Source organism: Eptatretus burgeri, chromosome 1 (genome assembly GCF_056783735.1).
Source record: "Eptatretus burgeri isolate ZD-2024b chromosome 1, Ebu_testis_v1, whole genome shotgun sequence".
Lineage (NCBI taxonomy): Eukaryota > Metazoa > Chordata > Myxini > Myxiniformes > Myxinidae > Eptatretus > Eptatretus burgeri.
Window position 1 is genome coordinate 161,331,459 of NC_140961.1, and position 17,253 is coordinate 161,348,711.

The 17,253-nt window shown below is 42.9% G+C and overlaps 1 long non-coding RNA gene across 1 annotated transcript in view; it reads right to left on the reverse strand.

The window, feature by feature from the left end:
- The window catches only part of LOC147035887 (uncharacterized), a 56,936-nt gene extending 41,339 nt beyond the window's left edge, over positions 1-15,597 (reverse strand). Inside the window, exons 1-3 of the long non-coding RNA XR_015049702.1 lie at positions 15,430-15,597; positions 11,379-11,493; positions 10,941-11,053 (exon numbers count right to left, since the gene is read on the reverse strand). This is a non-coding gene — a long non-coding RNA (uncharacterized LOC147035887). The remainder of the gene's footprint in view (positions 1-10,940; positions 11,054-11,378; positions 11,494-15,429) is intronic.
- Between the last annotated feature and the right edge of the window lie 1,656 nt (positions 15,598-17,253).

The following is a 17,253-nucleotide window of genomic DNA, read 5'->3' on the forward strand; positions in this document are numbered from 1 at the left end:
TTTGTCTGTCAGTCTGTCTGTGTACAGGATATCTCAAAAAAGTTGTGGATGGATCTGGATGAAATGTAGTGGGCAGATTGGATGGACAACAAGGACCAATTGATTACATTTTGGTGAAGATCCAGATCCGGAAATTTTTAAATGATTCTTCACCATTGAGAAATTGGGTCAAAATTATACGTAGGATGGCATCTGAAAAAGTTGTGGATGGATTCTGATGAAACGTGCTGGAAATGTAGCGTGGATAACAAGAAAGAATTGTTTAAATTTTGGTGAAGATCCGATAATTTTTTCAGTGATTTTTCATCAGTGAGAGATAGGGCTGAACTAATATAAAGCACAATATCTCAAAGAGTTGTAGACGGATTTGGATATTACTTGGTGGGCAGGTTAGGTGTGCGACCATGACGAATTGAGTCGATTTTGGTGAAGATCCCAATCCAGATCTGGATACGTGATTTGATTAATTTTTAAGTGATTCTTCACCACTCAGAGATCGGGCCAAACATTATATAGAGCACGATATCTGAAAAGTTGTGGACGGATTCTGAGCAAACGTGGTGGACATGTTGGGTGTCTGACCCAGGAAGAAATGTTTCGATTTTGATGAAGATCCGATCATTTTTAATGTGATTCTTCATCAGTGAGAGATAGGGCAAAACTAATATATAGCACAACATCTCAAAAAGTTGTGGACTGATTCGGATGTAACTTGGTGGGCGGGTTGGGTGTGTGACCATGACGAATTGATTCAATTTTGGTGAAGATCCGAATCCATATCCGGATGCGTGATTTATTTAATTTTTGAAGTGATTCTTCACCATTGAGAGATAAGGCCAAAAACGATATACAGCATGACACTTCCAAAATGTATTGGGTCCGATATGTTCTCGTGGATCAGGCATTACGGGGCAAAGGTATGTGCCCTACCAAGTGCCCTTGTAGTTTTTGTTGTGTATTTCTTCTGCTAATGTGATACAGTCTGCTTCCAAACACTTTACAATCTTTTGAGGGGGATCTTCTCCTCTGTAAAGTTCTAATTTATTTCATTGGACTCCAACTGATGAATTGATATAACAAAACCCACTTGGAACATGCTTTTCGTAAGGTTTATTGTCGGATTTTTTTTTTTGGGGGGGGTGGGGGGTTGGAGAAAATATGGCTTTCATTTCAAGGGGAACATCTCCATAATAATGCTCATGATGTTGGAACGAGATGTTGGACGAGCAGGTGTCCACATACTTTTCGCCATGTAGTGTATGTTCGAGGCTTTATTTTCAAAGCTTTATTTTTAGTTTAAGCAAAGTTTGTATGTTGTAAAAATATTCAAAATGTTGATGTTAAATCCAACTGTTATTTCTGATAAAGAAGCCTATTAAACTTCTTGATACTCCATATGATAATCTGAGAACTTGTTTAGTATGTGATAGTGTAGGATTAAACATTGAATTGAAAGCTCATATACAATGCATATTTTGTGATTACATTCAAACTACTCACCCTAATAACACAAAAAGTAACATAATTGTTTAAAAATTACACGAAAAATTACTTTGCAAGATTGATAAAATATATTAATATGAAGTATGAGGGTGATAAGACTCATTTCCGAACAATGGAAGAGATTGATATAATGAGATTATAAAAAAAATACTTGAAAAAAATTGGATTATTTATTTTGTAAATAAATGAATGAATTTTTACCTTTCTGGGAGAACAAGATAAATTGAACAAACAGAAAAATGTACCAAATGAATGAAGACGTCTAATAGTTGGTTCAAGCAGATGTGGAAAAACTTGTTTACTCTTAAAGATGCTCATTACTCCTCACCTTTTGGATGATAAGAATTAAATAATTTTCACAAAATCATGTTTTCAACCCAAGTATCAACAACTCTCACAAGGTTTTAATGCAGGTCTTCAAACAGGAGACATTATCCATTTATTTAAACTTCAAAACAAACTAAATGATGATAACAATGAAGATATAATACAACAATTTTGTAATAAACAGAAATGTAAAAATAAATCAAAACCTAAAACTTGTATTCTTAGTGATAATATGGATGATATACCTTCACCCCAAGATTTGGATATATCAAAAAAGAACCTCGTAATCTTTGATGATTGTGTTAATGAGAGAAACCAAACGGTTATGGACAGCTACTACACCAGAGGAAGACAGTTCTTCTTGTAATTGTATTTATCTTAGCCAATCATGCTTTCAACTTCCTCGTCACTCAATAAGAAATAATGCTAATGTTGTACTTTTATTTTATTCAAGCAAATTTCAAAAGATATAAATAATTTTTGTGGAGACAGTGTTTATATATATATATATATATATATATATATATATATATATATATATATATATATATATATATATTCAACATTATGTCATTAAATGGAATTTGTGGATTATATGAAACACATGACTGAAAAATATGAATATATTGTTGTTACAGCGGATGAGATACTAAATTATATTTTTCAATAAATAAATACAGAGAATGGAAGCAGATGAAAGAGCAAGAAGGTTTATAAAACATCATAAATTACTTCCAAAAGTTGCTCAACAACAGAAAGACATAATGAAGAAATGGCGACAGAAAATAATGGATGAAGAAATGTATGAAAGAAAACAAGAGAAGTTTTTCAAACCGCTTTTTAAAAGCCCTTTCACAAAATTTGATGGAAACCCCTGTTCTTCTATTCCTGCAATAGATTATACTACAAGAAAAATTAAAATGGTAAAACAGTTTGGTCAAATGATGGAGCAAGATTTAGGAGTCATGGGAGATTTTGATTATTAGTGGGGCAACTTCACTAAATATAGCATAACATTTGTGCATTTTGTGAGGAAAGCACCAAATTTGGCACACTAGTAGCCCAACATATTATGAACAGATTTGGATATTGGGCCATCTCAATTTCAGCCGCTGATGGCTGTGGCAGCCATTTTCCACTGCAATCAAAAATTTTGAGATGGCCAAATATCCAAATCTGTTCATAATATGATAGGCTACTAGTGTTCCAAATTTGGTGCTTTCCTCACAAAATGCACAATTGTTATGCTAAGTTGCCCCACTATATGATGATGAAGGACTATTCCAATAGCTGGTAAAGGTAAGTTGACTTCATGATTATGTTGATGGCGATTCAGAACAACGAATATTCAACAGATTCTAAAACCAGAGCTGGTCTCATACCAACAGAAGAATCAGCACAGTTCTATATAGTTCATTAAAAGGTATTGATATTTAATGATGAATTGATATTCTTGAATTCTGCTCCACCAAAAGTTAAACGATCTTCCACATTAATGTTTCTTCCAAAAAAAATAAGGACATCAAGGGTTTAGTTATTTTGAAAAATCAATGAATTAAAAAAATGAGGATGATTGAGTATATATTAATTCACTCTACTCAATTGATTATTTATGCTGTTTATGTAGGAAGAACGAGAAGGACAAACATATTATATATGTTTTCAGTGAGGTTACTTCAAGGGGCTGTCACACCTTGACGATTTAGCCAGCGTATGCTGACATATGAAAAATTTGTCTAAAACGCTGGCACACGTCGAATACGTTATGGGTAAGTTTTGTATACGTTAAGAGCACGCAGAATCACGCTGAAGCACGCTGGCGTACGTCAGTATGCCGAGCTCGGCGACAAATTTTAACATGCTCAAAAATTTTCGACGTATGCCATCGTATGACTTGCACGTTCCGCATACGCTGGCCATAAGTTGTAGGCATGTTACACTATCGTTGACACATGTCGCACACGTTACTTGTAAGTTACTCATAAGTCGAAACACGTCGAGGTAATGTTTAGTGTACCCAAAACTTATTTCTAACCTATGAGTTACGTGCTGTGAACCTATGTGTAACTTATCTCCTATGCACATTGACATATGTAGATGTATTTGACATCTTCTGGACTTCATCGAGGCATACTTGTTTCCAGAGGCAAGGTGATGCATAGTTAGTGCCAGCCTCATGCCAGGCTCAAGCGAATCCCTGTAGAAGGTGTACTGCTTGGTTATCCTTGGACCCACTCTGGCTAGCAGCTCGTCGAACATCGCTAGGGGCATATGCAGGAAGTTGGTGAAGGAAGCATGGTCCTCGTTCCGGAATTCCACCATGAGCTGGTCATACATGCCAAAATGCCGTCACCTCCCGATCCATGGTCTCACCCAGTTCCTTATCCTCTGTTCACCTCTTCTTCTCTTGGCTCTATTGGCACGCAACTGCTACAGTGTAAAATCGATGAGTTCATGTTGATGTTGGAGGACAGGTAATAGGTATTGTACTCTCAGCCTTGCCGGATCCACCATCTCTCGGATGACATGGACATGTACTCACCATGGAGTCTGAAACACTGACGGGTTCCTCCTGTGAAGCCCATTTTTATATACCAATTCCCCTACACGCTGCCAATATGCCATTATACGGTAGCTGTAAGTTAGAAACATGTTCAGCAAGTTCTGTGGTCATCCGGAAGACGTCAATTAAATACGTCTACATACGTCAATGTGCGTTGGAGATATGTTACACATAGGTTCAAAGCACGTTACTCATAGGTTAGAAATAAGTTTCGGGTATGCTAAACATTACCTCGACATGTTTCGACTTATGAGTTACTTACAAGTAACGTGTGTCGACGTGTGTCAACGATTGCATAACATGCCTACAACTTATGGCCAGAGTATGTGGAACGTGAGTCATACGCTGGCACACGTCGAAAAATTTTGAGCATGCTTAAAATTTGTCGACGTGCTCAGCATACTATGACGTAACGTATACAGCATGCTCTTAACATGTACAAAACTTACCCATAACGTATTCGACGTGTGCCAGCGTATTCGGCAAAATTTTCATACGTCGGCATATGCTGGCTAAAACGTCAAAGTGTGACAGGGCATGACGGTGATGTTGACACTTCAATATCTAGTGCGGTTATGATTTGAATCGTCGAGCGGAAGCCTTTTAATAGGCTACGCCATGTGATCATCGGCGATACGCTGCCGTGCTATGCATATGTTAGACTATCGTTGGGCATATGTTGTGAATGCTGACAACATGCTAAGCATTCGTTGGTATAAGTTAGCTATAAGTTATCGAAACGTTCTGTGTACATTAATAATACGTTATGCATAAGTCCAACTCATTATGAATATGCCAAAAACTTAAAAAAAAATAAAAATAAAAAAAACATCAATAGTTCTGCATACACCAGCGTTTTACATACATTTTGATAAGTTGCCATATGCTGGCTAAAACTTCAAGGTGTGACAGCCCCTTCAGGCATGTATGTATTCCCATCATATTAGCTTTCTTACAAATGACCCATCACAACTTGTTAATGGACTGTTATTGCTCTGAGGTGGTAAGAAGGACAGAAATAATTTTTTCAATGAACCATTATGTACCAGTTCTGGAACATGAAAATAATGAATGAATGTCAATGCAAAGATATTTAACCCATATAAAGCAAGAGCAAGAATTGCTTTGCAATACATATTGCCTCGAGGTCCCAATGAATGTTCATGAAACAAAAATATTATTTGCATTTAACGCACGTTTGAGTCAATACCAGAACCATAATGAAGAAGAAGAAACTGTATCACCCACTGTTTTTGGTCTATTCGGCAAATAAAAGGAAAGTAATTTTAATTTACTGATATCTTTTGGCGACAAGAAACCAATAAACACAACAAGGATTTAACAAAATAGAGATAAAAATTGGTTTGCTTTGACGTGCGCCCAAGCCGATACTTTCACCAAAAAAAAAAACCAGAAGAACCTCTCTAACCCACCATGTTTCATTCATTTCTTGGCTTTGTCTATTTCAGATTAAAATAACCCGCTTTATATACATGAAGCAAAAATGCATACAGCTTATGTACTGTACTGTACTGGGAGATACTTAGCAGGCAGACACGAAGCGGAGGAACAGTCGAGCCGGGCTGTGTTGCACGAGTGCGAGCGCGGGCGTACTGTGCCCGCGGCTCTCCTTTATTCCGTACGCGGTACACTCACGAGCCGGCCGACTCCAGCATTACTACGACGCCTCAGACGGCGTGCACACCTCATATCCCTCGCCGAACCCCACGGCCACTCCTCCACCATCACGCCCATCATGCATCATCATCATGCCCCTCCCCGTGGGCATGACTACACCACACTCCTCCCTCCTAAAAGTATGATTATTAAATGATCAGTATTATAAGAAGCATGCAGAACACGAAGGATTTCGTATAATAATCATGGAAATAAAATGAAAATAACAAAGTATAATAGCACACCACATCATATAATGTGTCGATGCGAGCGAGTGGAGCAGCAAAGGTCAGGTCTGACCGCGTTACCGATATGAAGCAGCAAAATGAGAAGCACAGCGGCATTATGCAGCAAAAACGCCCCCCCCCCAGGTGGCCCATGCTGACATGACCCTGGCCAAGGTCGTAACGACCTCTCGAGCTAACCTCCTCCGGTCCCATCAAACGCCTCCGGCCCACTCCCCCCAGGCAGACCCGACGTAGATAAACATCCCGAGGCCGGCAGCCCGCTATCTGGAAGCCGTGGCGCCAGCCTTAGACCTTGGCCGGGGGCGCTGAACAGCGCTGCTGGCTGCATGCATTTAATGTGCCAAAACAACTCACGCACCACAATCAGTTGAGACGCCAACGCCCGTCCCAACGGCCTTGAGCGAACACAGAGAGTTGCGCTCGCAATCAGAGGTGGAGGTAACGCAGACCAGGGCACCAGTCTTGGTTCCGAGTCGATCTCCGAGACCCACACGGCCGCTAGACGGGAGCAACTCCACTTAAACCACACTGCAATCATAGGCTCGTTATAAATCATTACGAATAACATTCGAAGCATCGCAAATTCATTTTTCCGTACAGCGCGCTTTTTTGATAAAATCCCAGCACATGACAAAGTAATTACCTGCGGCCTGGAGCAACTGGAGGCTAACAAACCTTCTTTATTCGCCCCCACATCACATTGACCATAATCCAACTCCCATTGACTGATCTCCGCCACATCCACTTTTATATGAGAACTGCTGGCATTTATTTCAACAACGTTAAACTGCATCACTAGAGCAAGGAAAAACACATATGCCATGAACAACAACCCACAACCCACATCACGAGTCCGCTTCTTGGTTGTCGACTTGATGCTGCGACTCGCGACTCCCTTTAACGCCACGGGCCCACCGCCACCTGTTGAAGCTGCCTGAACCACACCGATGCGCATTGCCTCACGAACCCTGCCGAAGCGCGGGAACTCATCGCGAAAGCTGATATGGCTCTCGCCGCTCCTGGAGCGCACCTCATCGCCGCAGGCAGCAACGAACGGTGGCTCCCGCTGCATCGACGCGGCCCCCGCCGCCAGCGCCTCGCCCTCGGTATTCGACGAAGGTCTCGAAGAGAGCACTGGCACATCTGGAGGCACGAACCGGAACCCATTCCGACCCAAAAGGGTCCGGCTCGCCGGCATCATCATGCCCCGGCTGCAGGCTGATCTCCAGGTCACTGGGGTCCTGCTGCGGTGCCCCTTCGCTCCCGGTGCGATCGTGCTGCGGTGCCCCTTCGCTCCCGGTGCGATCGTGCTGCGGTGCCCCTTCGCTCCCGGTGCGACCGTGCTGCGGTGCCCCTTCGCTCCCGGTGCGACCGTGCTGCGGTGCGCGCTCTCGTCCCGCACCGCTAGGCGTGCGAGCACCCTGCGGCACTTGAGCCATCGCGCGGACTTGCGCGGTCACCGGTGTCTGCTCGATAGATGAAACAGTCGCAATCGCCGAGTCGAATGTGATGTCGGTCAATGGCTGCTCGCAGACAATGCCAATGGCTGCTCGCAGACCAGAAATAAAATGATCTCTGAACCGTGCCGGATGCTCCTCTGCCGTGAATTTGCACGGCACAGCCGAATGCGATGCGCGGCCAGCACGAGTGGGCTCAACTCGACACCCGATCCGTGCCTCGCTCACTTCCCCCCCCCCTGCCACTGATCTTGTCATTTCCGGATCAATCGCAAGCAGGGTTCGACGCGGGACGGAAGGATCGCCTCGCACGCCGCCATCTATGACCGTAACAATGGGCGATGACCCTCGGCCCACACACCGTAGACGACCTCGAGAGCCCAGACCGCCGTCCGAGTGATTGCATTGCCACGCTCGCCCACGACCCGCGCCGCAGACCGTGCGCATGGCCGTGCGTGCCTGGCCCATCGCGATGACCCCTAGACCATCTGCTGTGTCCCGACCATCGAGACCTCGGATATTCTCCAGAGCTTGTGCGACGTCCAACGCCGCGTTCGAGCCGAAACGCGTATCCTCGACAAAACGAACAAGAAAATGAACCAAATGAACGAACGTTGCCCACTCGACGTGGCCGAAGTCGATTCCGACGAAGGCGGGCACGCGTACGTTTGCCATGCACCGACCCTTTGCCATGTTCGCGCCGGCGAGACCTTTGGCTCCGTAGCCTGGAACCGCACGGGTCATTTGCCGCCCTTACACACGTCGATTCGAAGGTCCTCGTTCGCCAACTGTACTGTACTGTACTGGGAGATACTTAGCAGGCAGACACGAAGCGGAGGAACAGTCGAGCCGGGCTGTGTTGCACGAGTGCGAGCGCGGGCGTACTGTGCCCGCGGCTCTCCTTTATTCCGTACGCGGTACACTCACGAGCCGGCCGACTCCAGCATTACTACGACGCCTCAGACGGCGTGCACACCTCATATCCCTCGCCGAACCCCACGGCCACTCCTCCACCATCACGCCCATCATGCATCATCATCATGCCCCTCCCCGTGGGCATGACTACACCACACATATATTTTACATTATGGTTATATTCCTGAGATCATTCCAATTGCACTGGGCCATAGACAAACAGCCAGGCCTAAGGCCTGAGGCCTGCCGATCTGTGCTGCTTCATTGAATGGCAGTGCATGATTTTATTTGGGTGGAGTTAGGCCAGCTGTCTAGCCAATGAGCGTAAAGCATTGGGGTGGAGTCAGGGCAGCTGAACACTAACCCTCGTATAATACATGATATTTCCTAAGTTTAAAAAGGGCATAACTCTGTGAAAAAATTGACAAAACACCGTGAAACTTGAACTTTTTATATAAATTATCATAATAAAGCCAGGCACCAAGTTTCAGTTGAACATGTTAAAGGGTATGGGATAAAAAGACTGAAAAACCATGGTTTGGATGGATGGATGGAAAGACAGAGAGTGAACCTCTAGTCCCTTCCGGTTAAACTGGTAGGGGACTAATAAGATGAGAAGCACAGACCTTAGCATTAATTTTACGAATGATAACATTGCTTCATTTCCACACCCTCTACAACTTGAACCTAACAATAATATGAAGCGGTCGTGTTGTCCATGGAAACTCCAATGTCATGTTTAATATCAAAGAGAAAAAAAAAGTTCAGTTATAATCCGGGAAGTGGATACAAAACTATATGTTTCACCCGGCACATACGACATTTCCAAAATATTGTCCAAATTTGCTCACCTTATCAAAGAACAAGGTGATGAACTAAAATATATTGTTATGGGTATTCACAAACATACTTTAAAATCAACTATTAGACGTAAAAATAATTTGAAAAGTTGATTTTACAATTGATAATTAATTCATTTTGAGAATTACTGGGTATCTCCTCAAAAAGGATTGAAAACTAATGGAATGTTTTTTACAGCGATGTTTATAAATTCAATATGCAACTGAAAAATGTTGGGATTCAGAATGGTTCAGAAGGTCAGAAGGATAACAGGTTGGATCAACCCCACCTGATGTTAATGCAGCAGCTGACTAGGTCTTGAACTCAGGACACTCATATCCCAAACCCACCACCCAAACCACTAAACCAACACCATGTTTATTGATGAAATGAGTTGCTATCTTCGTGAAAATACTCCTGATCTTAACGGATATTATGTTGAGAGGTTTCATCCAGTTAATAAAAGACTTAACTCGAAGAAACCTCTCAACGTAACATCCCTTAAAAGGCTGTATCAGCATGTGAAACTAAAGTGAAATACCCACACATGTAAGTAATGTGTTCTTGAAGGAAAGCCACGATACTTATGGCTTATTATTAAGAAAATAGGAGATACTTTAATCAGAATAATGCATTGAATGAACTGCCAAGGTGAAATAACTTCGAGTTTCTCTTGATGGAACATTCATCCATAAGACTGATTGGAAATTGAGATAATGATTACCCTGAAGCTTTCAAGTCCTCTCAAAAGGTGTGTGAAAGTAATGGTAGTAAAGAACCCATTTTTGATTATGGTTGTGTTTTAAAGCCTGTATATTAATGTCTGTGATTAACTGGAGTGTTGCAAAGGAAACGATAAAGTCGAATAGAGTGGATACTTTTCGATATATTGGCAGAAGAGAGAGTGAAGAAGTTGTTGCATATCGTTTGCTTTTGGAAGGAACGGAATTGCAGCAGATTAAATAGGCTGTGGTATGAGTGATGAAATTCATTACTTTTTTGATCGCACTCGAGTAACTACTTGATTTCTGCTGAAAATTTTTAAAATATTATCATATTGTTAACTCGTCAATCAATAAAACAGCACATTTATCAAAAAAATAAAATAACTCCCAAAGAAAATGACATTTTCGTCTTTTCACTTTCTCTAATAACTACATTTTTTGTGCACCAAGAATGATGCATCGTAGCCCTTGGCCAATCACATGCTTTGTATCATACACGCATAAAACATAAACATGTGCAGATGATCATGGCGCCATACATGTCATCTCTCACCAGCCTTTCTGCTGACAATTCAGAAGGAAATTCTTTAGGTTTTTGCTGTATGCATAGTATTACTACCCAGAGTAAAGTGATTCCTTTCGGTGAGAGAAACTTAGAGTTTCAAGAAACTTTGAGTATACCGACCTCTGTGAAGACGTAATTGTAGTTGCCGAAATTGAAAGCAAGATCGCCATTAATGCGTCAACTTCGTGTTCGACAAAAAAAGAATGCAGCTCTTGAGCTGGGTGAACATACATCTGTTGACGGAATTGGAAGGTAAATATTAGGTAAAACTACTAACTTTTAAATACATGAATGAAACTGTGACTTCTCAATTAGAGTGCACACATTCAGAAATGAGTTGCTGTGTTGGGGATTCAACTCATGATTTGTTGGGGTGAAATTGTTTGTCATGTTTAAATTTATAAGCATGATAAGCTAAGTGTTATTCGTTATCATATTGATCGTGATAATGGTCAAACGCAAGCTCCACATATTTTAAGCCCAAGATACCATGGTAAACAATCAAACTCAGGCATTTTGAGGAATGTTTGTATGCATAGGCCGACAGTGCTTGCTCACATCCAGAACTCCGGGACTTGATGCCAATGTATCAGAATGTTAAAATCTGTCCCAGCGGGAATGTATCAGGGCAGTTTTCAATGAGAACTCAAGCATGCAAATTGACAATGGACATCTGTGATGACACAAAAATGATCGAGTGAGTACAAGTGACATTATAAAGGAGACAAAGTGTATTTTATGAGTGAATTCTGACAGTGGTAAGCTATTAGGACTTGAATGTACAGACCGTCAAGCTTTAAATTTAAGAGATTTCTTGGCTGTGTTTTGAAACCGTTGTTTTCAGTTAAAATTAAATGTATATGTTGTTAGGCAGCAAGTTAGAGGTCGGTGTGTCGTGTGTGTTTACAGTCAGCAATGAAGACGAGAATAAATGCATATTTTTTTGTCATTGGAACATTGGATCTTCTTTTTCCTTCTCTTTTTAATTTTTGTATTCTGCAGTTTGACGTTACATGTGTGCAATGATAATGAAATAATAAGTGTTTTCAACAATTTATCATTGACAGGAAACAACATGCGGCAAAAAGTGTTCACAGTGATGTAGTGAATTTTGTTGTGGATACGTATAGTATTGGCAGCTCAGCATTAAGTATTATGAGAGGGCACGAAGAACAGCTGCTCTCAGTCAATTTATGAGGATTTATGCTGATGAGCAGAAAGTCCCTCAACATTGGAAGAAATTTCTCTCCTACAATGAGAATAAGGTGACACTCATAGGTTTTGATTTCAAGACCTAGAGTCATCGGCCTGCTCATATTCTGAGGAATCTTTGTGTCATGTTGGCACATGATAGCGAGTGATATTCACTCTGTGATGTTGAAGGGATCATGGGGGTAAAAGCCTTAGATGAGCTGAAATGAAACCATGAAGATGGTGATACAAGACTCTTTCTCCACTGTCAGTGCACTGCTGCGTCTCTTCTTTCTTTCAGCTCATCAGCCAAGAGTTCTTCCTCTGTCATCATCAAGCGTACAGATACAGATGTGTGGCAAAAGCTCATGAAATTGGGTCCGAAGTTGTTCTTCACACTGCAGAGGTAACATGCACACAGTCAATTTGACAGCTGTGCGAAATCATCTGGGACAGAGTGTGAGTGCTGGTCTCGCCAACATTCACTGTTTTACAGGATGTGATTCGGTTCGCTCGTTTTATGGGAAATCCAAGAAGAAAGCAGTGCGAATTGTGATCGAGAGTGAAAGCTCTCAAGAAACCTTCAAAAACATTGGCAGTTCTTTTACTCTGGAGACCAGTTTGATTGATGAAGTGGAGAGATTCGTGTGTAAGTTGTATGGTCAAGACTGCTAAGAAAACTGTTTCTGCTAGCTGCCAAGGCTGAAGCAAGCATGCCTTCTACATGCGACTCTCTGCAGAAGCAACTGATGAGGGCTAACTATCAGGCTGCAATCCGCACTAGGTGACTCAAGCAATTTCCTGTCATTCTTATTCCAGATGATCATGATTGCAAAATTTCCCAAGACACCGACCAAAAGGTTGTATAATGAGTTCTCCCACCTGCACCAAGCATTCTTCCACAGTTTACAGTTTACCCATTGCAGCTACAAAAAGACAATTTGAGAAGAGTGGAATGGCAAAGGAAAAGGTCGTGGCTCCTGCAGTAATTGCAATGTGCCATGAACAGATCTGTGCAAGTGTGTGGACTGAAAAAAGTCTGCAGCAACTGAGAATGGTATAGATGACACTGACAAGACTCTGTTGACACTGAGAAAGAAATACATACACACATGTATTTCAAGAAAGTATGAGGAGACAATACTTACATGAAGCACAAGTTGGTGTGAAAGGATTAAAATTATGTTATGTGATTGAATGTGTACTGGTGCTAATATGTTTGTGTGTTTTATTATTTCCGAACGTGGATCAGCTCGCTATGCTTGCCTCTCCACACATCGTTGCAGACATTGACATCACAGATTTGCTGTGTTGACATTGATTTACAGCAATCATAAAACTGTGATGGGTCTGGCCGGTTGGATTTATCAACCCCGACCCAATTGTGGTGCATGGGCGGTTAACACTGACCAGGCCCAGATCACCGAGTGATTTTCCTTAGGAGGCGGACATGTGATCCTCAGAGTTTATGTCGTGACGGGAGGGGCAGGGCGGCACTGGCGGAGCGACGGAAGCACAGCATAAGGGGTTTATACTCAAACCGCACGACAAATACAACGGCACAGCAACTTAAAATAAAGGGGGACTTAATGAAAATATAAATATTTGCAAGGGTACTTCAAAATATAAGAATAATATGTGAAGTAAATTAATGTCTAAAGTCAAAGCACCTCAACACATAGACTTAAAATACAGACAAGGGGAAAATAAAATGAAAGAAAATCCTCACTTTATTCTCTAACTTAGCTGGGTCTAGAGATTGACTGTATTGAACATTGGTTCTGAGATGCTTCGTCCTGCTTGGATGGACGTGCCCAAAAATGGCACCAAGCCACTCTCTGGGTGGGCAAATGTATGTGAGGTCTTTTGTGAGTGGTACTCAACACCAGAGCTCACCAACCACCATGCGGATTCCTCGTCAATCGCACTTGCCGGCGCTGGTCACTGCAGAATGGCATTGCTCCCTTCAGTGACATACATGAGGCTTTGAGGTCTGTCTCATATGACCCAACCAAGAGTCAATGACCAGCGTCTTGCTCCAGCATGCAAGCCAATTTGCCTCAGCACCAATACGAGAATCATGCCGTCTTCTTCATGTATCACAGGAAAGCCAGCCATACTGCCCTGATCTTACACACCATCTCCTTGCTCCCTTCTCTCTGATCTTGTTACTCACACACCGAACTGAACCAACCAAAAACCAAAACCTCTTCTCTCCTGACGTCACGCCCCTCGTGCATTCACTTCTGATGTCCCTTCGATGTCACGCCAATCAATAATCCACCTCTGGGCATGGCTTGCTGGCACTAAACCTGGGAAGGTGGAGCCTCTTGCCTGCTTGTTCATGCAACTTGGTTGCTATGGTTGTTGTTGTTGTTGTTACAAAAACGCAACTCCTTCATGGCTCGCTTGTAAATGCAAAAACGTATGAAAAGGTCAAAGTGGGCTATCGCATACTGGGGGAAGTTATCCTTAATCCCCATCTAAGTAACACAGCACCACCCCCCATGTGGTGAAAAGTAACACTTAAGCTCACAGTTTCCCGACTTAATTTACATCGAGATGTCTCCAACACGTCCGTAGACCAAACAACTCCATTCAATCCTAACTTTCCTTTGAAATTCGTCCATCTACCACCACAACTATAACAATACAAACATTTATTTTCGACAAATTAATTTGTAATATTGGTGAGTTTATATTTACGAGAGCTGGCCCGGAGGTGTGTGCCCGTAGGTGCGTGCCTGTATGTGCAGCTTCGTTCCTTCGCTCTCGTAAACGACAACTGGATTTGGGCATTGTTTCAATTAGATCGGACCAACTGTATCATAAATAGCCATAAATTGGGAAACACCTGGGAAACATACTCAGGTCCCCAGCGTCAATTGTGACATCATATCAAACAAAGAAGAAGAATTGTGATGCCCCTATCTCTCCCCCCACTCTCTTCCCCCCTCTCTCAACCCTTGTCTCACCCCTCCTCTCTCCCCCTCTCTCTCTCTCTCTCCCACCTCTCTCTACCCCCTCTCTCTCCCCCCTAGTCTCGCCCCCCTCCTCTCTCGCCCCTCTTTCCCGCCCCCACTCTCAACCCCCTCCCAACCCCCTCCCATCCCCTCTCTCGCCACCTCCTCTCTCTCCCCCTCTCTTGAATTGTGACGCCCCCTCTCTCTCACCCCACTCTCTCCCTCCCCTCTCTCATGCCCTCTCTCGCCCCCCTCTCTCCCCCCGCCTCTCTCACCCCTCTCTCTGTAAATGTATTCACAAATGTCTACCAAGCACAACAATAAATGCAAATCTTGTGAAAAAACAGCTTTCAAACCCTTGGGAAACAGCTGTTTCCCTTGGGAAAATTCAAACCTTGGGATTAATTAATCATTTCAACAATTAATTCAAACCTTGGGAAAAACAGCTTTCAAACCTTGTAAACACTTGGGAAACAGCTGAAATGGATGAAGAACGATATCAAACCTTGAAAAGGCACATACTACAAATACTAATAATCACTCGATATAAATCAAACCCAATCGTGTTTATACACCACCCAGCGTTTAATATTCACTCGATATAAATCAAACCCAATCGTGTTTATACACCACCCAGCGCTTAATAATCACTCGGTATAAATAAAACCCAATCGTGTTAATACACCGCCCTGCGTTTAATATCCACTCGATATAAATCAAACCCAATCGTGTTTATACACTACCCAGCGTTTAATATTCACTCGATATAAATCAAACCCATTCGTGTTTATACACCACCCAGCGTTTAATAATCACTCGGTATAAATAAAACCCAATCGTGTTAATACACCACCCAGCGTTTAATAATCACTCAATATAAATAAAAGCCAATCGTGTTAATACACCACCCAGCGTTTATTATGCACTCGATATAAATCAAACCCAATCGTGTTTATACACCGCATTTATAAAAAAAATAGGCATTTTTAGGCATTTTTGAGGGAGGCGTCCATTCATTGCGGATTTTCACTCCCCACGGGGGGGGGGGGGTTGGAACGTAACCCCTGCGATAAACAGGGGATGACTGTACTCAGGTCCCCAGCGTCGATTGTGACGTCATACCAAACGAAGAAGAAGAATTGTGATGTCATTCATGGAAAAAAATATTAATAAATAAATAAATAAACATTAATTGTGACGTCATTCGGATGTCATAGCACCGTGTCCTGTCATTGGTTAGCAGACGTTATTGGTGATTTTTGGTTGACAGAATATCTTCTTCCTCTTTCGGATTGCTCCCGCTAGGGGTCGCCACAGCGGACCAACTGTCTCCATTTTGCTCTATCCTCCACATCTTCCATTGACACTCCAACCACCCGCATGTCCGCCCTCACCGCATCCATGAACCTCTTCTTTGGCCTTCCTCTTCTCCTCCTGCCTGGCGGCTCCATCTTCAACATCCTTCTCCCGATATACTCCGTTTCCCTCCTGTGCACATGTCCAAACCATCGCAATCTCGCCTCTCTCACTTTGTCTCCAAACCGTCCTACCTGCGCTGTCCCTCTAATACACTCATTTCTTATCCTATCCATCCTCGTCACTCCCAACGAGAATCGCAGCATCTTTAACTCTGCCACCTCCAGCTCTGCTTCCTGTCTTTTTGTTAGCGCCACCGCCTCCAAACAATACAACATAGCTGGTCTCACTACCGTCTTGTATACTTTCCCCTTCACTCTTGCAGCTACCCTTCTGTCACAAATCACTCCTGCAACTCTTCTCCACCCACTCCATCCTGCCTGCACTCTCTTTTTCACTTCTCTCCCACACTCTCCGTTACTTTGGACAGTTGATCCCAAGTATTTAAACCAATCCACCTTCCCCACCTCAACTCCTTGCAACCGCACCATACCACCACCCTCCCTCTCATTTACGCACATGTACTCCGTCTTTCTCCTACTGACTAACATTCCCCTTCTCTCCAGTGCGTACCTCCACCTCTCAAGGCTCGATTCAGCCTGCTCCCTACTCTCCCTACAGATCATGATGTCATCCGCGAACATCATGGTCCATGGAGACTCCAGTCTGATCTCGTCCGTCAACCTGTCCATCACCATTGCAAACAGGAAAGGGCTCAGAGTCGATCCTTGGTGCAATCCCACTTTAACCTTAAACCGGTCCGTCATTCCTACCGCACACCTCACCGCTGTCACACTGTCCTCATACATATCCTGCACGATCCTCACATACTTCTCCACCACTCCCGACTTCCTCATACAATG